The 23,981-nt window shown below is 41.9% G+C and overlaps 1 long non-coding RNA gene across 1 annotated transcript; it reads left to right on the top strand.

Annotated features, from left to right (window-relative positions):
• Positions 1 to 14,684: 14,684 nt before the first annotated feature.
• LOC148045659 (uncharacterized) lies at positions 14,685 to 17,288 on the top strand. The gene is made up of 5 exons (XR_015696817.1): positions 14,685 to 14,807; positions 15,003 to 15,076; positions 15,181 to 15,274; positions 15,637 to 15,744; positions 17,179 to 17,288. It is a non-coding gene; the product is annotated as an uncharacterized LOC148045659 (long non-coding RNA).
• Positions 17,289 to 23,981: the final 6,693 nt, after the last annotated feature.

The following is a 23,981-nucleotide window of genomic DNA, read 5'->3' as shown; positions in this document are numbered from 1 at the left end:
TTTCACCATTGCAGTGCTCGGAGAGGTGGAAAGAAATAATACAGGCTGCATTGTTAACAAAGAAATGTGTCTCATTCAGAGACCTTGTTTCTGGTTAAGAGAAAATGAGATGCCACTGCTAGTTTACAGGATGAGCAGGCAATCTTTCCACACTAGCCCCCAGGGTTCATAGGGGTCACGGCAGGACAGTAATAGAAGGAGGTTTCAGCCCCAAAATGTGGAGCTGAAACCTTTTGATCATTTGGGGGTCTTCTGTAGGGCAGGCTGGGAAAGTTTCTTCAGATAGGTATAATGGTCTTACCAGACTGTATTTTAGTGCTTTGGTTTTTTTGAGGGGGTGGGAAAGTAAGAAAAAAAAATATCTCACATTCCTAAATTGCCTTTTCTTGTTGAATTTCTGCATTTGAGAAGATAGATATACATACATACATACATACATACATACATACATACATACATACATACATACATACATACATATATATATATATATATATATATATATATATATACTTAAAGTCACAACCCCTGGTATGCCCAGGTATGGGAGGAAGGTCACACTTCCACTCTCTGTCATTAGGCTCGTCCTTTATTTATTTATCAGCATAAATATAACAAATATATATATATATATATATATATATATATATATATATATATATATATATATATATATATATATATATATATATATATATATATATATATATATATATATATATAATATTTAATTTTCAAAAGAAACACAACACAAAGAATCTTCTTTTTTTACATACTGTAGAAAGTATATCAGCTGGTTACAAAACACTTTCATGCATCTCTTCCTCAGTCATCAATCATAATTCATATTAACTCAAGTATTTTAACTCAGATATTTATACATATTACCATCATCATACCTCCATTTTCATTTGACTACAATTGTTTAAACGTCCTTCATTATAAAATATATCAAGATTTAAAACATAACCGCATACTGGCATTTCATTTGCTTTCCAAAATCCTCCAATAACACTGAGTCCTTATGGCCTATTCTAGCTAAACATCCATAATATCTAGTAACAAAAATTTCTAATCCTCTTTACCAAATCACTGTTTACAATTTACATCCAGTTTCCTTATGTTGTACCTATACATATATATTTTCCTTTGTATCACTATCCCTCCTTTATTTAACTGTATCCTGTATCATGACATTTTTCTCCCTAATAATCAAAATTTAACTAAATTAAACTTAGTTCTTTTAATTAGCCTTTATATATAACTAACAAGATTTCTAGGACCCGGATTGTTGTTGGGGGCAATATGCTGACTTTGTAAACTGCTTAGAGAGGGCTGAAAGCCCTATGAAGCGGGATATAGGTCTAACTGCTATTGCTATTGCTAATCTTCCTTTCCTGGGTACCATTCAAATATGCATATCCAATTATTACTTATCATAACAATACATATGTATATATTATTATCATTATCAATTATTTATTTGACTATATCTGTTGTCACTAAATTTCACTAAGTTTAACTAGTTTTAAATTATGCACTTCCATCTATCAACCTGTATCTTTCCAGTAGCATACAGTCTCATGTCTTCTGCCATTTGTGGTATCAGTCTTCTAATCATCTCCTTAATCAAATTTGTATGGACTCTTAGCAACTCATTGCTTATTAAGTCTCTCATGTAATTTCAATGCCCTTTTTGTGTTTCCTTAATCAGCTTACCTTTACCAGTGGTGTTATCAATGATGTTGCTAATAAAATTTCTCTCTTTAAATCCATAAATTCTTTTGTTTTTTCTTCTTCTGTATCTTGCCATCTAGGCTAGAGTTCTCCTCCATTTAATTCCTCTTTCAGTGTTCCACTCTTTCCATTTCCAGACACAAACCAATCACCATAGATATCAGCGGATTTAATTTCTTTATGGTCATTTTCCTCTTCGGTTTTTAGGACTCTAACCTCCACTTTTTCCACTTGATAAACATCTCCAACTTCTTCGTCATATTTTACTGTTAGATGCTCTAGATTTTCCAACTTCTTCTCCATTCTCTCAAATATATTTGATAATTTCTGAATTTCTAACAATATCTTTTGCAGGCTTAAAATTTCTTTCTGCTGTTGAAGTTGTGCCATTATCTCCAGCTGAAAAACACTGCTGCTCTGGCTTAGAAGGTTTTTACAAGATTAAGCATAAATTCACAATAAGGTCTTATTTTCACTTTTCTCTGGTTAAAGATATACTTCAAAGGAACATCTGTATGCTTTTCTTCTTATCACTCTCTATAAAGAAACAGTGAGACCTTGAAGTGCCAAGCCAGAATAATCAATGAGGAAAGTAAGAGTGTTTTGTTTCCAATACACAAACCTCCAGCCTCCGAGCAGCAGCATTTTTCTTTCCCTCTGTTGTAACAATTTTCTTTGTTTCCTTTTGTATCTTTTTTATATTCCAAGTTCTTGAATGAGTTAGAGAAGAAACGGGGAAAGACACCCACAGTAGTGAAGAAGTAGAATTTTAATCTATAGGTTACAAAGAATAATAATAAAAGAAAAAAAATAGAAGAAGAAAATTTAATCCATTCGTTTTAAAAGGCTTGCATAAATTCCATCCATGAACATAGCATTTAAAAAGTAAGATAACCAACTGTCCAAAACCATTCAAAGCTTAATTCCGCCACTTATTTCTTCTGTTCTCAAATTTAAATTAACTTTTAAGTTTTTTATAAGCAGTCTCTTTTAAAAGGACAAAAATTCCTCACCAGTTGGAAACACTTTCTCTTTCCCTATCCTTCCATTTTGGAGTCGCCCCGACTTCATCAGCCTAATGGCTGGATTTTTCGTTGTCGGCTTGAAGAACTTCTCTTGGATCCATCAGGGACTTTGCGATATCCCTGAGATCAGCAAGACATATTCTTCCTGTTCACCATCTCTGTGTGATAGTTTAGGTCCGAATGGACCACCCAGCGGCAAATGTATTGGCTGCGGTCTCAGAGCATGTCCGTATCGTCGCGACGTTGGCTCCTCCTACCTGCATTTGGGAAGTTTTGAGGCTTGTTGAAATAGTACCAGAGTTGTAATGTGTCCTTACTTCTGAATAGAGTTTTGATGCTTCTTTGTGGTGTTCCACAAAGATCCCAAACATTATCCCAAACTCGCCACATATATTTTCTAGAAACTACCTTAGAATGGTCTCCATAGATTGCTAACCTATTTGCATTTAGCCTCATTAAATCTGATTCATGAAAAAAGCATATTTCCTCATAAGAGTTGCTAAAAGCTGAAAAAGCCCCCAATGATTCTCCTAGGTTTATTTGTGAATAATTGTCTAAAGGACATGTTAAGCATTTTATTTATGGACTGGAAAACTAAAGAGGCATTGTTTGGCAAAGAAGAACAGACTTTGCTCAGCAAAATGAACAATGTGGAAAGGAAATTCAAAGCAATGTTCCAATTTTACAACTCAAAATAAATGGAATTTCAATGTAATGTTACTCTGTATGAGTAAAATAGAAATGAGGTGGAGCAAAAAGAATGCTGTTTCCATTTAGCTCCAGGCCTCATCTGATGAAGGGTCCTTGTTTTTAAATTCACTTCTAAGAAGCAATTGAAAATGTGGAGGATTTAATCATACACTTTCTACTATTTTATCCAGTTTTGTATGATCTGGGGATCTATAAGATGGGGCAAATGACATCCATCACGATGACACACATCATTCATGATAGCAGTGCTCCAATATTTGAGGGGCTGCCACAAAGAAGGAGTTAACTCATTTTCCAAAGCACCAGAACAAGAAGCAATGGATGGAAAGTAATCAGAGAGAGAAGCAACCTAGAATTAAGGAGAAATTTCCTGACAGCACAATCAACTAGTGGTGTGCCTTGCCTTCAAAAGTTGTAGATGTTCCATCACTGGAGGCTTTTAAGAAGAGATGGACAGCCATTTGTCTGAAATAGTATAGGTTCTTTGGCTTGAGCAAGGAGTTGGGATAGAAGAGAGAGATTGAGAGATTGAGATTGAGATTGTTTATTTGTATGCCGCCCTTTTCCCTGGGGGGACTCAGGGCGGCTCACAATCAAAAGGAAGGTGGGGACAGACTTTTACATATAAGACAGTACATGATTAAAACGCAACATTCATACCATGCGGGCGGGTTACAGTCTTTAGCCCCAGGCCTGACGGGATAGCCAGATTCTAAGGGCTGTGCGGAAGGTCTGGAGGGTGGTGAGGGTACGAAGCTCCATGGGGAGATCGTTCCATTGGGTCGGGGCTACCACCGAGAAGGCTCTCCTCCGCATGGTGGCCAGTCGGCATTGGCCAGCGGATGGAACTCGGAGGAGGCCTAAACGAAGACCTATAAGATTCCTTCCAACTCGGATGATGTTCTATGTTCATGGAAATCACACTGTGATTTGATTCAGAAGCCATTGTATATGAAGTACTGGAGATATGTATTAAGGCAATTCTTCAGTATTTCAAATCCTACTGAGTATAACAGACAATAATTGGGATAGAAAGTTAAGGTCTTATAATAGACTCCGTGTTTAATACACACTGCCTCTCTTTGCGAGATTGTGAATCTAAAAGCAGATTCACTTTTATCTTCTCAGCTTGCTTACTCTCTGACTCTTGGCCTAATAGGATATAAGAACTAAGTTTTCCTATCCTGTCTTCCCCACCCCCATCCTAGGACTTACTATAAACAACCTTTTATTTTCCTCAATAATGTCACAAAGAGTTGCTTCACTGATCCTTGTTCAGGTTACATTTCCCATCTGTAGGGATAGACTCTTAATAGTTACCTCCAACACAAAAGCTGTTAGCAGCAGTTCATAGCAGTATAAATGGATTTAACAAAAAAAACAACCCATAAATAATTAAAAGAAGAATTTTAATAAGAGACGTCGTATTGAGGCACCTTTAAAGGAAAAGAAACCAGAACCAGGGATCTAAACAGCAGCACGCACACACACACACACACACACACACACACACACACACACAGACAGACACAGACACAGACCACCCATTATTACATGGATTGTTAATATTGTTGGATTGTTGGATTGTTATAGTTTTCTTATATGATTCTTGAGATACATTTTTTAGTTCATCTTGAATATCTTTGTTTAAAAGGAGACCACAAAAACAAAGCTTTATCCGTTCATGGAGCAAAACCCACCAGGAAGTGGATGCAGGAGACAAATGTGATAATTAACCTTTCATACAAAATACTAAATAAGAATGAAATCGGGCTGATCAGTAAAGAGTTTCTTTTATGTTTATTCCAAATGCAATCTGTTGCAGGCCAGAACTGAGATTTTTTTTTCATTCATAAGATCATTAAGGCTTAAATATTATTTTAAAGAGAGCTTGTTCAGACAAATTGAATAGTTTTCAGTCCAAGTTGACATTTCACTTTTCTGAATTTAAACTTCACAGATAAACATGCGAAGAACTGGCCAGCAAATATATATATATATATATATATATATATATATATATATATATATATATATATATATATATATATATATATATATATATATATATATATATATATATATATATATATATATATATATATATATATATATATATATATATATATATATATATATATATATATATATATATATAACAGTTTAAAAGAAAGAACAACCAACACTGCTGAAAACAGTTATTAATTAAGATTTTCCCCACACCACCCCTCGAGGAAGCCTTTTCTGGCCTGGTGCTCTCCAGACACATTAAAAACTCTCACAATCTTCACTTACTGTAGTTTCGGTACTGCAACTCTGTTCTGCCTTCTTATAAACAATCATGTTGTAATTTAAAACTCTTATCTCATAGCCCTCAGAGTTGGCTGGTGCATGTACCTGTTTTTGCCAAAGGATTCTCTAAGAACAATTGCACTGTCAGGAATGTATTGTTTATGTTGTTATTTTAGCCTGAGGAAACAATAACAACCCACTGAAAAAGTAAATGAAACCTATTTGCTTTGTCTGGATTTCTATAACAGTTTTGGCATTCTATTCCACTTGATCAGGTTTACTATTGATCAAATGTCATGGCTTTAACTGTATATCTATTGCATGGATTTACAAGACTGCTCTTTAGAAACTCACAAGACAGAAACATAACAAAAACCCTTCACAGAATTATCATTGCATTTGAACAATCTTTCCCAGCTTCTGTTCTTTCTAGTTTTAAGTCCCCCCTTCTTTTTATATTGTGTACTGTGTGTGTTAGATACCAGAAACCGTTACAACGGTTTACACCAAGGTCCTCTCTTCGGGCGGGAATAGAGATTCAATCTCATTGGTTGAAGGGTCTGACAGCTCTCTATAAAAGGGCTGCTGTCAGACTGGGAACCTTCCCTGGATTGTACATGGTTGCTACTGTCTTAATAAAGAGCTGTTGTTACCTCCAGCCTGAGTGTGCCTGTCCTTTACCCAATCCAACAGTGTCACATATTACAGTAGTGGGATGCAACCGGTTTAACAATCAATTTGGAGAGCGCGTGCATGCATGTTTTGCAAGCGCGCACAGCGTTCAAAAACTGCCCATTTTAAGCTTAAAAAGTTATCTTCTATGTCAGCGCCGGTGAGAAAAACAGCTGACATGCGGCAATCTGCTGTGCCGCGCAAATCAGCTGAGCTAAAAGACAGGGAAATTTAGGACAGGAAAGGGTAGGGGCAGATGGGCGGGGACAACATCTCACCAGAACTACCGGTTCGCCTGAACTGATCCAAATTGGCTGAATCACACTCCTGGACATATAGCATAATTTTAAACCATATTAAATTCTTAGAGTTCTATAAGCATTTGTACACAAGTCTATGCTGATGTTTTCCTCTGATCCTCTGACTGTTACCGGTTTTAATGGATCAGAGTTCAGTATTTCAATTTCATTGACACCAGCTTTAGAAAGTTTCAGAAAGTTATACGCTAGACAGATTTCTTCATCCTTACTCATATTTTATAATTTCAAAAATCAGTTACCAACCATATCAAGTAACGCAATCATTTTTTTAAAAACGAGTTAAAGGTTCAAAAGCGAGAAATTATATAAGCTACAATTTAAGTCAAATTGTACAGTTGTCAAAACTCCAATCACAAATCGCAAAATTAATCTTTTGCTCTTTAAAGCATATCATTGCAAAACTTAATAGAGAATAATCAAGCATGTACAAGTACTGATTGGATATATCTGATTTTCTAAAACTGTACGAAAAGCTATATTCTATATTCCCCCCCCAAAAAAAAATTCTGCAAGACTAGCTAACTCATTCTATCAGTTTCTCACATTGCAGATTCTACATTCAACAAATTTAACATAGGTCATTTAGTCATAGATTCTACATTTTCTCTTTTAACAGTAGATCATGGCTGCTATCTTATATTCATTTATTGGGAATAAAACCCAGTGAATTCAATGAGCCTTACTTTTATACAGTTAAAATAGCAATAGCAATAGCAGTTAGACTTATATACCGCTTTATAGGGCTTTCAGCCCTCTCTAAGTGGTTTACAGAGTCAGCATATTGCCCTCAACAACAATCCGGGTCCTCATTTTACCCACCTCGGAAGGATGGAAGGCTGAGTCAACCCTGAGCCGATGAGATTTGAACAGCCGAACTGCTGAACTCCAGTCAGCTGAAGTAGCCTGCAGTGCTGCATTTAACCACTGCGCCACCTCGGCTCTACAAATACAAAATACAAAACTATTTACAATCAATTGGTATCTTTAAGCTTCTAAAACTGGGAATTACTCATATATATGTAGAGTCAGGCAGCCTTAAAACAAAATCTTACAATAAAGTCCATTGTCATCTGTTTAACTGACTTTTAATTAAATTCCAGAATGTTTTGATACTGGACATACCCTTAAATATGAAGCAGTTTTAACTTAGGGACTTGAAACCCATGCTGTTAAAAATAAATTTTGTTTTATTTCCTTAGGCAAGTATAATTGATATTAACAGAAGTTATTTTTGTGCTAATTAAATTAGCAACGCCTTGTTAAAAACCTAGAGCCATTCAGATTCATGTCCAGTACTGTGTGTTTCAATCCATGTCCCTTTTCTTCCATTTATTTATTTATTTATTTATTTATTTATTTATTTATTTATTTATTTATTTATTTATTTATTTATTTATTTATTTATTTATTTATTTATTTATTTATTTATTTATTTATTTATTTATTTATTTGACTGATATACTGCTTCATAGGGCTTTCAGCCCTCTCTAAGCGGTTTACAGATTTTTTTAGCAAATTGAGTCAGCAACTTGCCCCCCCCAGTCTGGGTCCTCATTTCACCCACCTCGGAAGGATGGAAGGCTGAGTCGACCTTGAGCCGGTGAGATTTGAACCGCTGAACTGCAGATCACAGTCAGCTGAAGTGGCCTGCAGTACTGCACCCTAACCACTGCGCCACCTTGGCTCCTAGTTTCTTTTCTGTAAACTACGGAATGGCATGGCTGTTGCTAGCCAGATTCTAAATTGTGTGAGCTGGTGTTCTGTTTTTTCAAATTTTGAACCTAGTTTTATTCAATAATTGCATATATTTAATTATAACTTTGTATACAAGGCAGCAGGCTTGGAAAGTTCGAAGTCTGCATCCTCCACCCGAAAGTAGACGTTTATTTCTTTAATTTATATATTTCACTATCCAACATGACACCAGAGTCGTTTTCATGATAACAGTGGTGAAGCCCTTTCTCATTGACCTTTCTCAGGGGGTGTTATTATTTTTTTTGCCCAGTGGGAATGAGAAAAGCCTAGAGATCTGGGATTTCATGGTAGCCTCTCATTCAAATGCTAACCAGGCCCAATCCTGCTTAGCTTTCTTGGGATCAAGATGGCTAGCTGCTGCCATCTGCTGCAGAGGTGGGTTCCTACCAGTTCGCCCCTATTCGGTAGAACCGGTTCGTCAAATCTATCAAACCGGTTAGAAGAGGTTCCACCAGTGGACCCGGAAAGCAGGCCACACCTACAGAAGAGGCTCCAAAAAATTTTGAAACCCACCACTGGTCCTTGGATATGATTATTCTATACTGTCATGCTCCTATTTATAAAACTCAGTGCCTCTGTGAAAGGTAAGGATGACGACTGCATTTGTGGTGCAATCAGAACATTGTGTGTGTTGAAGTTGTTTTAACGCAAACCAAAGATGCCTTTTAAAAAACAAGTTTACATCATATTCTTATGCATGCCAGTGCTGTGGGTGAGGTAACTTAAGGTGGTTCTGACAAGTGTCGTCGGCATCTTCATATCCGGTCACATGGGCGGCAAGCCACTCCCATCTGGTCACATGGGCTGCAAGCCACTCCCACAAAGGAGGCCACGCCCACAGAGTAGGTTCGAACAATTTTTGAAACCCACCACTGATCTGCTGTGACGACTCCCTCTCACAAGAGTCCTTAATTCACGATGAAAAATCATGCTATCATGAATGACCTGAGTTTTTTCTGGAAGGAAAATATTATCCTGTAAAGATAAGACTTTTCCTAGCAATTGATTTAAATTACTAGTGTGGGAAGTTATCATCCAGCCCTCTCCCAGAAAAATGAAATATCCTAGGAAATATTGAAAAGGCAGAATATTTCTCTGGATATGGAAAGAAAGAAACATGTTTTAAAAGACAGAATAGCTGCCTAACACTAACCCTCCCCCCCCCACCCAAAAGCCAATGCAATCCTAGGGTGCATTAATAGAGGGATGGAATCAAGATCACATGAAGTGTGATAAAAAAAGATGTGGAGATTCTGGAAAGAATGCAGAGAAGAGCAACAAAGATGATTAGGTGGCTTGAGACCAAAACTTATGAAGAACATTTGCAGGAATTGGATATGTCTAATCTAGTAAAAAGAAGGACTAGAGGTAGCACATCAGCAGTGTTCCAATATTTGAGGGCCTGATACAAAGAAGGAGAGGTCAACCTATTTTCCAAAGTGCCAGAAGACAAGACAAAAAGCAATGGATGGAAGCTAATCAGGCAAAGAACCAGCCTGGAACTTAATTAACAAACTTAATTTTGTTTTACGTTGTGTTTAATAGCATTGCTTCAAGAATGTTCTCTCCAGAATCATGAGAAATGGGCAGGATACAGTTCTTACAAACAAATGACATTTCGTGCAAGACCTTTGTGACTGACGTAGCTCTGCTTTTCCCAACAAGGTCAGTGTGCGCACTGGAGGATGATGCTTACCAACCAGCACTTCTCAAATCCCCCAAACTTGGGGATCATGAGCCAGTAAGCTTCAACTCAGCCCGCAGTTGAGTCACCAGGGAAAGATAGGCATTGAAATCCTGCTTCTGGTTAGCTGAAATTTTTTTTTTGCTTGCTTCAAAAGCACTTGCTGTGACAGCTGCCAGTGCAGAGTTAGGAAAAGGCCCTGCTGAGGTTTCATCAGTCATGAAGCAGAGGAGGAGGAGGAGGAGGAGGAGGAGGAGGAGGAGGAGGAGGAGGAGGAGGAGGAGGAGGAGGAGGAGGAGGAGGAGGAGGAGAAGGAGAAGGAGGAGAAGGAGAAGAAGAAGAAGAAGAAGAAGAAGAAGAAGAAGAAGAAGAAGAAGAAGAAGAAGAAGAAGAAGAAGAAGAAGAAGAAGAAGAAGAAGAAAAAATAACAACAACAACAACAACAATTCTTGGGGAGATTAGAATCCTTTTCTTTCAGTGACTTTTCCTTTCCCACTGGCTCCTTTTAACATCATTGGTAGGCCGGCAATACAGTCTGTCTTGTACTGCTTGCCTTTTTAAGAAGTGTTATGCTTCAATGCTAATTTTAATCGTGGAATGTGGATTTTAAAGGTTCATTTCTGCATTCTTTGCTTTCACCACCATCACTCTGAACTGACCTACAAATGGACACCTGAGAAAGGATGGAGGGTGGTGCGATCTTCTAAGACCTCTCCATTTTCACGTCCCACAGCTTCATGTCCCAACTGTCAACCTTTGGCTTCTTTGCTTTGCGATTGTGTTTGTCTTGAAGGTTCCCACCCACCCAAGAGTAAAAGGCAAGTACAGTATGGTGGAGCAAGTGCCGTACTGTAGTTTACTCTGCTAAGCGCAGGAATCTCTCCAATTCTCCCCTCCGCACCATTTCCCCCTCTAAATTGTGCATATTTCTCCATAGATCTACCTGCTTTCTTCAGTGCAGGGGTGGGTTTCAACTGGTTCGCACCGTTCCCTGCGATCCGGTTGGTCGCCGAACCCGGAAGTAAGTAACTTCCGGGAACGGCGAAGCCCCCCCCCCGCGCCCGCGCGCGCCCGCACACCCCGCCCGCTCCTTACCCGGTTTTTACGAATTCTGCGCTTCCACACATGCGCAGAACGCATACAGCGCCTGTGCGATCCTCCAGGAGCAGCTGGAGCATCGCGCAGACGCTAGTACGCATGCGCGCACCACGTGCATGCACGAGGACGCTGCACGCGTGCGCGAGGACGCCGCCGGCCTCGTTCCAACCGAACCGGTTGGAACGGGGCGAGAAACCCACCCCTGCTTCAGTGGCACTAATTTTTCTATGGCATTTTTCTTGTCAGCTAATCCTCTGATCCCACCAAACTCATCAATGGGATTTTGTACTGAGATGGTTACCAATATTGAAAACCAAATATAGCTCTTGATTAGTCTTCATTCAGACCATCACTTTATTTGGGTTTTCCTTTGTGAGGTGATGCTTCATGATGGTGCTGAGAGGTAGATGTGCTCACAAAGGGGAAGTAAATAAAATCTCTGGGTGGGCTGAGTGAAAGTTGCTCACTGACGAGTTTTACTCCGTGTGCGCGTTGACTAGTTGTAGCTTTGATCAGATTTTGGCTTTCTTTAACTTTTCAGTCTTTATTTGCTTGGTTCTTTGCTTATTTATCTTATTTAATCTATTTGTTTACTTATATTACTTTACACACAATATTTCTTTATTTACTTATTTACTTATTTATTCCTTACTTATTTATTATATTTACTTATTTATTTTATTCATTTATTTTATTCATTTGTATTTATTATATTTAATATATTTAGTTTAGGATTAGTTTAGTTACGTTCCTGGCATTAGGGATGGAAATGTTCCTTTACTACGTGGGGAAACTTGCCTTTGAAGTAAGAGATCTTCCGTTTTGTTCATTTCTTTACTTGCCAACTTGAATGTGTAACTCTAGGATCAGTTCAGGATTCAAAATTCTATCTACTTCTTTGGCAATTTCTTTAGGGAAATTGTTGAAAAAGTGATGGGCCTCTTGGGCAGAAAAAGCATTGGTTGTCGCTGGTGGGTGATGGGCTCAGGAACTGGTTGGGGAAGTGCTCCTTTCTTGGGTCTTTTAAATTTCTAGGGGCTTCAATATTATTCACCAAAACATCCTGAATGCTCACCAGGGTAGGAAGTTGAGAGCAACTTGTAATGATTCTGCTGCTTCCTGAGTGGGTGATTATTAGGTCATCCCTCAGTTTTGGATGTAGGATCACTGAGGCAAACCAAGTGCCCTGGGATGTGGCAGGGATATGGTGAAAGTCCTGACGGAGGGTTTGGGGCTGTTAGGCTTAAAATGAAGAAGCTGAGATTGAATCTAATGTTGTTTGTCAATTTAACTTCACTATACACAACAGTGGAACCAGAACAGTTCATGTAACAATGTCTTCTCTGATAAATGTGTAGGAGGAAAGATGGATAGAAGCTGGCTCAGGCTGACTGATTTAATAGCACTTTTATACTGCTGGTTCCATAGGAAGTCTTGACAATTTACAAACAGCTGCATAGCATCCATACAAATGGAAATTACAAGGCCCAGAATCACCTTAGGCTAAATTAGAGATGGGAGAATCCCAGCTTCAGACCATGTTGTCATCAACATTATTTTAGAGGCCCTGTCAATTGTTTGTACAGCAAGGTTTATCTTGGAAGAAGAGAGCCATTAAAACATCACTTTGACAGCAGAGCAACTTCAGGTGTCCCTGCAGTTGGCTAGAGGTGAAATTCAGGTGATGTCATGTGGGTTGTTGGTTAACAATGGTTAGTGAGGGTATTTATGCTATAGTTAGAGGGACATGAGGATGAACTAGCTGAGCTGATTCGCTCCAGCTCTCTAAATAAGATTAGCGTATAGGATCCAATGGAACTTTTGTTCCTGTTAATCTATTTTCCATAATTGGGAAATTTTACCGTATGTATATTTTTTAAAAATCAAGTGGCTTTTTTGTGTCCAGAATTTTTTTTTTTTCAAATTTTACTTGACTTGCTGTGACTTCAACAGCAAAAGACCATCTGAAGAAAAGCCTCGGAAGTGTAATTTCCCAGAATTATTATTTTTCTCAGATTAGGAAAAAAATCTGAAAGATGACATTTGCCAACCATTGATTTGTGCTTCCACAAAAATTAGTGAAAACATGGATATAGTCACTAGGGGGGATCTCACTCTCTCTCTCTCTCCTCATCTCCACTAACTAGGGCAGTGAATCTCATCCATGACCACTCGTGTGGATTTCAACTCCCAGAATTTTCTCACCAGCATGAATTCTGGGAGTTGAAGCCCATACATCTTCAGGTGGGCAAGTTTGAGAAACACTGAGCTAGTGGGCTAAATTTGGCTCTAATTATGAGACAGGGTTTTATAAGAAAACGAAAGATTATGAGGCAATGCTTGGTTTTCTGCCCTAGAAATGTTGCACAATCTTCTTAGCCGAGATGGCAAAAATCTCAGCATATCTTAAAGACCACTCAAACGAGAGATATAAACGAGACTAGAAAAAATGGATTGACTATACACAAAGCAAATATGGGACTAAGAAATTCCAGATAGCATATGCTTAAGATTAGTAATAACTTAAACTGTTTAAAGCTTGGGTAACAGTAAGAAGCTGAGTTCAACGCAGAGATCCTTTCGATCCTTTTCTTCTGCTTTGTTTTTAAGATACCTTAGACTGTGTTTGTTAAAAAGCTATACCGTGTACGGGCTCTGGGAAGTCGGGGGGAGGGAAGGGAGGTGGGGTTTTAGAGGGAGGGGGAGGGGGGAAATATAATATGTCTTAGATCTCAAAGCACATGATTGCACTTGTATACTGTGGCTTTTTAATGTTAGTGTAAAAATAGGACAAGCTGAATATATTGATAGACAATAGAAATACACCGAAGGGAGGAGTAGAGTGAAAGAAGAAAGAGGGGTAGCGAGGGTGGGAGAGAGGATTGGAGGTAGGAGGAGAAGGAAGGGAGGGAATGTATTGGAAGAGAGGAGCGATAGAGGGGGAGGGGAAGTAGGAAGTAGAGGGGAATGTTGGAAGGAAGAATGTAAGTTGGAGGGGGTGAAAGAGGGTGTATGGTGGGTCAAGGTGGCATATTGGGTTTGTATTTTGGGGGGTATGGTCTATGAAAGCGAGGGCTGTGTTTATTATTCAATGTTATATGCCCCGGTCATGCACAGTATACATGTGATTGTATGAAATGAAATGGAAATGGAAATAAACGTTTTTTATTTTAAAAAAAATGTTGCACAATCTTATTGGGCAGAACAGAGGTTGCCTTTCTGCATCTATATTATTGGCCATCTTAGACCAAGCCAAGTCCAAAAACATGAGAGAATTCCTGAAAACCTGGCACTCTGACAAACTGGCCATCAAGAGGCACATGAACATAACATATACACATTGTGCAAAAAAGACAATCAACAAGCAATTGCACCCAGTGTGACTGTATCCACACTATGATTTAGAATACTCAGTAAATTTGCCTCCTCCAGTTGGTTTGTCCTCAGGTGTTGAAAATGTCTTCTTTTGGCAGGTCTGTCTGCAGAAATACAAAGAATACAAAAGAGACCAAAGTAAGTAACCAACTCTTTTGTTTGTGTGAGAACCTGTAGCAGGAGTGGGGATACAATGCAATCCTCCCTCTGCATCACACCTAACCCTTCCTATTTAATGGCCATTCTTGAATCTCAGTGTTCTTGGTGGGCTGATATGTCATGTCTTTTGTGAATATTGTTTAATACACAAGTGTTTTTTCCATTAAAATGCAGAAAAGAAAGAGAGAGAAGAACTCTTGTTGAGATATCAAAAGGAGCTGGAGGAAAAAGATCTTCTAATACAAGCTGTAAGTCATTTATTTCCCTTACGATGTTGTTTCAAGCTCCTTTTTTTGTTCATGTATTTATACTGTGTAACTGATATTTGCTTCTTATAATTTCTGCATCTTAGTTGGAAGATGAGAACAACTATCTGGGGACAAAAATGGCTTTGTTCATAAAACTCAACAAAGAGCTAGAAAGAAAAATAAAAAAAAATCTAGAAAGTAAGTATCATTTTTACTTGACATTTTAATTATTTTTTTTATGTTCCTGGGCGTCAATAACTGAGGAGGCAGCAATGCAAGTAAACGTTTATTAACAGGAACCACTATAGACAGAACAGAGAGACAAACCCCATCTGACAGCTATTTATACTTGTAGCTGTCAGACGGGGAACCAATGGGAGATCTGCTTTTCTCCCGCCAGCTGGCAGACCTGTCTGGACCAAACAGAGGCGTTACACACAGTGCCATCTGCTGGCCGCATCTGGTGGGACACAACACCCCTTTCCCCTGAAATAATGAACATGCGTAGTCGCAGAGATATCCGGGGCGTCTGCGCATATGCTGGGATCTTCTTTCCAAAGGTGTCGCTATCGCCGAAGGAGGAGGAGTGCCGGACCCATTGTGCTGCCATATCGGCAACAAGAGCTGCGCTGGAAGCCCAACCCCGAACATGGTGCCAGATTCCAAAGGTAAGGCAACTGACGAGAATGTAACGGGTGGCGCGGACTCGGAGCTAGATTTTCTTAGAGTGTCTGACCGGCAGGAAGCATTGGTAGGGCCTGTTTGTCCCCACTCCAAGTTCCGCCGACGGAATTGGTTTACATTGCAATGTCTGCCATCACCGAGGAGGACCCTGTAAGAACAGGGCCCCGTAATCTCAGCAATGTGACCGGGCAACCATTTTGGGTCGCCTGCAAAATTCTGGGCGAAAACCCCCTCCCCTACCAGAAAGGCCCTAGGGGGCTCAGGGGAGTGAAAGGTGCCAGCAGGTCAGATACTCGAGGTTCGGAAAGGGTAGAACGGCAAACGGAGGTCAAATGGCCTTTCTTGCCGCATTTACGGCAGGCAGAGGAGCGGAACCTGCAGGAAGAATGGAGATGCCGGCCTCTGCAGCTGAGGCAAACGCGACCGTCTTTTTGAGACAGGGATTGCAGGCAATCAATGGCCAGGTCCAACTCTGACTAACAAGTCTTGCTGGTGATTTATAGCAGAGGCAGGAAAATTGCGGGGCCATAGGCTGAGGAAAATGGCGGAGGTCAGGCGTGGACTGGTCTGCCATCTCGGATGTGCAGGCTTCATCCACGGCGATCTTGAGGGTCAGCACAGAGCGAGAGAGCATGCAGCTGTGGAGGTTGAGATCTCTGTGGCCGTAGATGAACTGCTCGAGCAGGGCCTCATCGAGATCTGTGAATTCGCATTTATGGCAGCAGCCCTGAGCGCAACCACGTAGTGGCTGATGGATTGTCCCTCAGCTTGGATACAGCAGCGGAAAAAAGCGGGACGGAGCTGGCCTGTAGTGGGTTTTAAGTTTAGCTAAGAGGAGATCCCACAGCATAGTGTGGACCAGAGTAGGCGAAGACAGCGCCCTAGCAGTAGCAAATATCTCGGGACCACAGTAATTAAAAAAAAAACCCGTTTCCTGTCAAGAGATAGACTGGTGAGATCATGGGCTAAAAGAAAGCATTCGAAGCGTTCAAGGAACGCGTCCCATGATTCAGCCTCAGGGCGGAAAGGAGAGAAAATTGTAGCAGTAGCCATAGGCAGCACTTGGTGGGGATCCGTTTCGCCAGTCCTCATCGCCAGTTTTATGTTCTGAGGCATCAATAACTGAGGAGGCAGCAATGCAAGTAAACATTTATTAACAGAACCACTATAGACGGAACAGAGAGACAAACCCCATCTTATAGCTATTTATACTTGTAGCTGTCAGACGGGGAACCAATGGGAGATCTGCTTTTTTTCTGCCGGCCAGCAGGTGCATCTGGACCAATCAGAGGCATTTCACACTGCGCCATCTGCTGGCCGCATCTGGTGGAACACAACAATTTTCATTTGAAAAAGAGATTTATTTCTAGTTAAGTTTGAATGTAGATGTTCTAGTTTTTTTGTTATCTTTTTGCCAGAAGATGCTGACAGAGGGAAGGAACTAAGGGGCCAACTGGAGAATTTCCAGACGTCTATGGCAAGAATGAAGACTGTAAGTATTGTACATGATAATAAGAAATCTCTTTAAGTGAGATTTTTATAATGGATTAAAAGTTGATTTTGATTGTATTTCATCCATTTTCTTTTACAGAAGATTGCAAAGAGGCAGCCTTCACTCGGAGACTGGCAAGGGCTCGGGATCAGGCCATTGACAACCTCTGCGCTGATCTCGCAGCCCTATGCATCAGGGAAAGACCCAGACTGTGAGATTTGTCCTTCGGTTCTTTGTAGAGAAATAGATGTGTTTCAATTGATGATTCTCTACTTCGTTCTAAAACGTTTGTTCACCTTTTTCAGGCTCTGCCAGAGAAGATGGCGCAGAATTGACCGCTCCGCTCCCTACAAAAGGACTATCTGCCAAACGGGCCAGCGCTAGATTTGTAAATAGTTATGTAATAAAGAGTTGTTGTTGTCCACTAAAAGCCTGAGTCTGTCTCATCCATTCACTCACTCTAACATCCTCCGCTATGGCTTAATCCAAACAGGAATAACCAGGACTGGCTGGATTGTTGTGGCTAAGAGGTGCATGTGGCATCCCATTTTGCACCTCTTCATTTAACCACAACAGCAGAAAAACATCCGCTTCTGCTCCCAGCATCCATCCGGTATTCATCTGGCTAGTGTCCGTGCAGCAAACAGAAAACAGCCTGGTCAGTTTCAACACATTATCGCAGCCCCAACTCGTGGCTCATCGGGGCTCTGCTCCGTCTGCCAGCGAAAATGGAGTTTGTGAGGGCCGTGGGCAGCCCTCCTGAGCTTTGTTTTCATTGGCAGAGGGTTGCAGGAGGCTGTCGCAGCTGAAAGCTGAGCTCGCGAGGGCCGCGGGCAGCCCTCCCGAGCTCTGTTTTCACTGACAGAAGGATGCAGGGGGTCATTGCAGGTGAAAATTGAGCTCGCGGGGGCCGCGGGCAGCCCTCCCAAGTTCTGTTTTCATTAGCAGAGGGTTGCAGAGGCTGTCACAGCTGAAAACTGGGTTTCACCACAAAACCGCGGTCGACCAAAGCGCGCTCGACGAAACCGCATACCTGACGTCATCACAGTGTGACGAAAAATGCACGCTGTGAGCGGTAAAGCTAAAATTAACGCGTAAACCTAAACCTAACCCCCCGAAACCTAACCCTAAACCTAACCCTAAACCTAACCCTTAACCTAACCCTAAACCTAACCCTAAACCTAACCCTTAACCTAACGCTAAACCTAACGCTAACCCTTAACCTAACCCTAAACCTAACCCTAACGCTTAACCTAACCCTAAACCTAACCCTAACCCTTAACGAAACCCTAACCCTAACCCTAAACCTAACCCTTACCTTAACGTGAATCGGCTTGCTTTAAAAGCGCTTTTTAAAGCGCACTTTTTTCTCCGCGGTCGTATTTGTCGCGCTGCTGATGACGTCAGGTATGTGCTTTAATCGGGTGCGCTTTAGTGGACCGCGGTTTTGTCGTGCCACGGAAAACTGAGCTTGTGAGGGCCACGGGCAGCCTCCCCGAATTCTGTTTTCATTGACAGAGGGTTTCAGGAGGTTGTTGTAGGTGAAAATGAGGCTCGGCCAGAATGCTCGGGCCACCACAAACCCCCCCCCCCGACACAAGTGATGGTGAGTTGGCCATGCCCAACCTTGGCCACACACACCCGCCCCCCTCCAAGGTTAAATACAACCCTAATGCTGCCCTGAATGAAATCGAGTTTGACACCCTGATATAGGTGCTGGACCTATTTCCACTTGTAGTGTTTTCCAGATGAGCCAAGAAGCATATGGATCATAACCAGGGGTGGGTTTCTCGCCCCATTCCAACCGCCCCGGTTCGGTTGGAACGAGGCCGGCGGCGTCCTCGCGCATGCGCGCAGTGCACGCGTGCACGCGCACAGCACGCGCATGCGTACTAGCGTCTGTGCGATGCTCCAGCTGCTCCTGGAGGATCGCGCAGGCGCTGTATGCGTCCTGCGCATGCGTGGAAGCGCAGAATTCGGCAAAACCGGGTAAGGAGCGGGTGCGGCCGCGCGCGGGCGCGCAGGCGCAGGGGGGGCCTTCGCCGTTCCCGGAAGTTACTTACTTCCAGGTTCGGCGACCAAACGGATCGCGGGGACCGCCGTTGAAACCCACCCCTGATCATAACAATAGGTTCTAATTTCATCTCATTCCTCCCCCCCGCTCGAATTCCTGGTTAGAAGGCAATTTTCTAAACGTGAGAATGGTCTTCACGGGCTTTAGGTTAAAAAGAAAAGATTTGGCAAGCCAGGCGCTCCAATTATTTTTGCAGAACAGGAAGCTCATGCCTCACAATATTCCACTTCCACCCACTTCTCTTTTTCAAGAGGATTTGGCAATTACAGATTAGCAGAGAGAGGGAATTTCTCTTCCAGAGCCATTTTGTACTTTGCATTTTAGATTCATGGCCTGCTGTTATTTTATACTAAGCTCACTGGTGCAGAACTTCTTTTCTGATAGCCCAGATGGATGGCGTACCCAGGATGGAATAGCACAGCATAAAGGCAGCAGAAGAGAATGTTCTAGCTCAGTGTTTCTCAACCTTGGCAACTTGAAGATGTCTGGACTTCAAGTCCCAGAATTCTGGGAATTCTGGGAATGCCTAATGCTGGCTGGGGAATTCTGGGACTTGAAGTCCAGACATCTTCAAGTTGCCAAGGTTGAGAAACACTGTTCTAGCTAGACAGAAGGCAAACGGTAAAAACCCACAATTTGGAGCAAACTTTTCAAACATGTGAGCCTTGCTCTGGGCAAACCAATATGAAGAATTGGGCCAGTTAAGCTCCACTTCAGAGAAGAAAGTGCACAAGAGATGCAGTGGTGGGTTTCAAAAATTGTTTGAACCTACTCTGTGGGTGTGGCCTCCTTTGTGGGAGTGGCTTGCTGCCCATGTGACCGGATGGGAGTGCCTTGCCGCCCATGTGACCGGATATGAAGATGCCGACGACACTTGTCAGAACCACCTTAAATTACCTCACACACAGCACTGGCATGCATAAGAATAGGATGTAAACTTGTTTTTTAAAAGGCATCTTTGGTTTGCGTTAAAACAACTTCAACACACGCAATGTTCTGATTGCACCACAAACGCAGGAGTCATCCTTACCTTTCACAGAGGCACTGAGTTTTATAAATATGAGCATGATAGTGTAGAATAATCATATCCAAGGACCAGTGGTGGGTTTCAAAAAACTTTGGAACCTCTTCTGTAGGTGTGGCCTGCTTTCCGGGTCCACTGGTGGAACCTCTTCTAACCGGTTCAGTAGATTTGACAAACCGGTTCTACCGAAAAGGTGCGAACTGGTAGGAACCCACCTCTGAAGAGATGGAAGGATAGGATGGCTTGCACATGTTTACCTTATTCAGCCATCCAAACTAAAATACCACTAAAGGTAGAAATGGATCGCTTGGAAAACAAATTGTACTCATGGGCCATTTCAGAGACTCAAAGCTACATCTGGCTAGATCCAAAGATGGAAAATAAACTCCGCAGAAAGCTGAAGACTAGCCAACAAATATCCTCATGTAAGATACTGATTTATAGAGGCACACTTCATAAAATGTAAGCATGCTCTTTCTTTTGCATATATGTTGAAGAAGAATTTAAGCAAAATGAATATTAACAAGTTAGCATGGAAGACATGGTGGGACGCGGTGGATCAATGAGCTTGTCGATTAGAAAGGTCAGCAGTTTGGTATTCGAATCCCTAGTGCCACGTAATGGAGTGAGCTCCCATTACTTGTCCCAGCTTCTGCCAACCTAGCAGCTCAAAAGCAGGTAAAAATGCAAGTAGAAAAATAGGGAACCAGCTTTGGTGGGAAGGTAACAGCGTTACATACGCCTTTGGCATTTAGTCATGTCAGCCACATGACCATGGAGATGTCTTCGAACAGCGTTGGCTCTTCGGCTTTGAAACAGAGTTGAGCATCTCCCTCTAGAGTCGGGAATGACTAGCACATACGTGCAAGGGAAACCTTTACCTTTACTAGCATAGAAGCATAGAACTTCTGGGTTCCACCACAAATCCACGAAGCCCTTATCCACAGAGACATAAGCGCGAAGACTAATTCGCGCCATTCTAAGCGCTAAGGAAAAACGCGACCCTACCGCAATGACATAATCGCGGAGGGCAAATTCGCGCATTCCCAAGCACTCAGTACCCTAAACCTAACCCTAAACCTAACCTTAAACCTAACCCTAACCCTAAACTTAACGCTAAACCTAATGCTAAACCTAACGCTAAACCTAACGTTAACCTAACCCTAAACCTAACCCTAACCCTAAACCTAAACCTAAACCTAACCCTAAACCTAACCCTAAACCTAACCCTAAACCTAACCCTAAACCTAACGCTAAACTTAACGCTAAACCTAACGCTAACCCTAACGCTAAACCTAACGCTAAACCTAACCCTAACCCTAAACCTAACCCTAACCCTAAACCTAACCCTAAACCTAACCCTAAACCTAACCCTAAAACAAACCCCTAAACCTAATCCTAACCCTTACCTTAATTGAAGTCGGCTTTCTGCCACCGTTTTAAAGCGCCCTTCTGTTGCCACGCTGTTGTCGCGGTGGTGATGACACGCGGTGATGACGTTGCGGCTTTAGCACCGCGATTTTATCACCGCGATTTTGACTAGCGCGGTTTTGTCGTGCCACGGAACTTATGAACATAGCAAGAGCTTCAAGTATCCCAGACATTGATTAGCAAGCATTCACATGGATTTGTTTCTACAATAATGGCTAGATTTTAAGAGGAAGTTGATCAGACACGTAGAATTAGTGAAAAGGTGTGATTTAGCATTTAACTATCAAGCGCAAGCAACCAGATTGATAGATGTAGAATTCAAGCTAACTACTCTATTATATTCTGCCTGTTTTATAGTAATCTCCCTAGACCAGTGGTCCCCAACCTTTTTATCGCCGCGGACCAGTCAGCCTTTGATAATTTTACCGTGGCCCGCTGAGCGCGCGCAGGGGTGGGGGGGCGTTGTTTGCGACGACACATTGATTGTTTATATATCAGATTGTTTTGATTAAACAACTTTTATTTTATTGTATTTAAACATGCCTTACAAAATAAAATACAATTACATAAATATAAAGTGCTTTAATATGCCCCCCCCCACCCGGACAGACTTATGTTCCTCAAAGACCATCCTGAACCCTCAACCCGGACCAACCTTTCTGCCCGCCCTCCCCCTCCCCACCACATTCGGCGGGCAAAGAACAGAGCGCGCGCGCGCGAATGCCGTGGAGAGAGAGAAAATAAATATATATATAAATATATAACTGTTTGGGAGTAAAAGCGGGGAGGCGCACCCGGCGGGGGGTGGGGAAGGAGGAGGAAGGAGGGTGGGAAGGAAGCTGGCAAGCGAAGAACAGAAAGTAATTAGCAAGGATTAAAACGACCTGCCGGAAAAAGGAGAGGGGAAAAAAAAACACCAGATCTGACCGGAGGGGCTGCAGAAACACACCGCCAGTCCTGTCCTTCCTTTCCAACCAGTCTCTCTCCGCACGCGCATACACACACACACACACACACCCCACACAAACACACACCCGCCGGCAGATATGCACGCACACACACACTTTTTTTTGCAATTGGCAGAACTACGGTTTTCTTTCTTTTAAAAAAAAATAATTAAATGGAGGTGGGGGGTGTGTGGAGAGAAAGGGAGAGAAGCGGACACATAAAACCGAGCCGCACTCGCGAACCACAGCATGCATCTGGGTGACAAAATTGCAGGGAGAAAGCAGGAAAAGCCGAGGAGAGAGCAAAAAAAGAAAAGAGCCAGACCAAGCGCGGCAGGGCGGGAAGGAAGGCGATGATGATTGGGGGAGGTTTGAAAAAGCAGATCCAAGCGCAAAAGTTACTGAGTCATTTCAGCGGCGGCCGGAACAGTTTTCTTGACTCCCCCCCTCTCTCCCTCTCTCTCTCCTCTCTCACTCTCTCTTTCCCTGGCGATGGATCGGTGCGGGAGGGGGGGAGAGAGAAGGGAGGAGACGGCGAGGGAGGAAGGGAGAGAGAGCCAAGGGGGGGGGAGAGAAATGCATTTAAGAGGAGCGGATTTAAAAGAGCGATCATGGCCCCCGGCCGCTGCGCGGCCCGGTGCCAGGTACTCCACGGCCCGGCACCGGTCCGCGGACCGGGGGTTGGGGACCACTGCCCTAGACTGCTTGACGTCTCTTGGGAACAAATAGAGAAGGCTCTATAGAGCTTGGAAGGGAGTCAGTTTTAGATCTCGAGTAGTTGCAAAAGGATTCAAGACTAATTCCCTGCTTGATACCTCCTGCCTGCCTGCCTGCCTGGGTGTTTCTCAACATCAGCAGACACAACGGAACACAGAGAATTGATTTTAATCTTTTGGTAACCAATCCCATTATACTCCTATAGTTTCTTGCTTATTGATAATAAATACAACCTATTGTCTTGGTTTCAGGGTCTTGCTCATAGAGTGTTACTGATTGTGTCCATGTGTGCTAGATAAACCTGTAATAAATTTGGAACTCTGTTTACTCTAGGAACCTCTTTCCATAGACAATCCAAAGCTCATTTTTGCCCCTGCGTGGCCAAGTATGAAGGAGAGAAAACTTGTAAAGTTGTAAATGAGATGGAGAAAAAAATCAGGAGTCCCTTTTTACGGATTTTTCTCCAACAATTTGAAGAGATCTAATAGATCGCAGGTTAGATGAACAGTTAGGTCTCTTTCACTCATCTTAGTCAA

Source organism: Thamnophis sirtalis, unplaced genomic scaffold, assembly GCF_051295495.1.
Source record: "Thamnophis sirtalis isolate CommonGarterSnake01/CBP01778 unplaced genomic scaffold, rThaSir2_p1.2 scaffold_5, whole genome shotgun sequence".
NCBI classification, from domain to species: Eukaryota; Metazoa; Chordata; class Lepidosauria; order Squamata; family Natricidae; genus Thamnophis; species Thamnophis sirtalis.
This window is presented reverse-complemented; position numbering and strand designations above follow the sequence as displayed.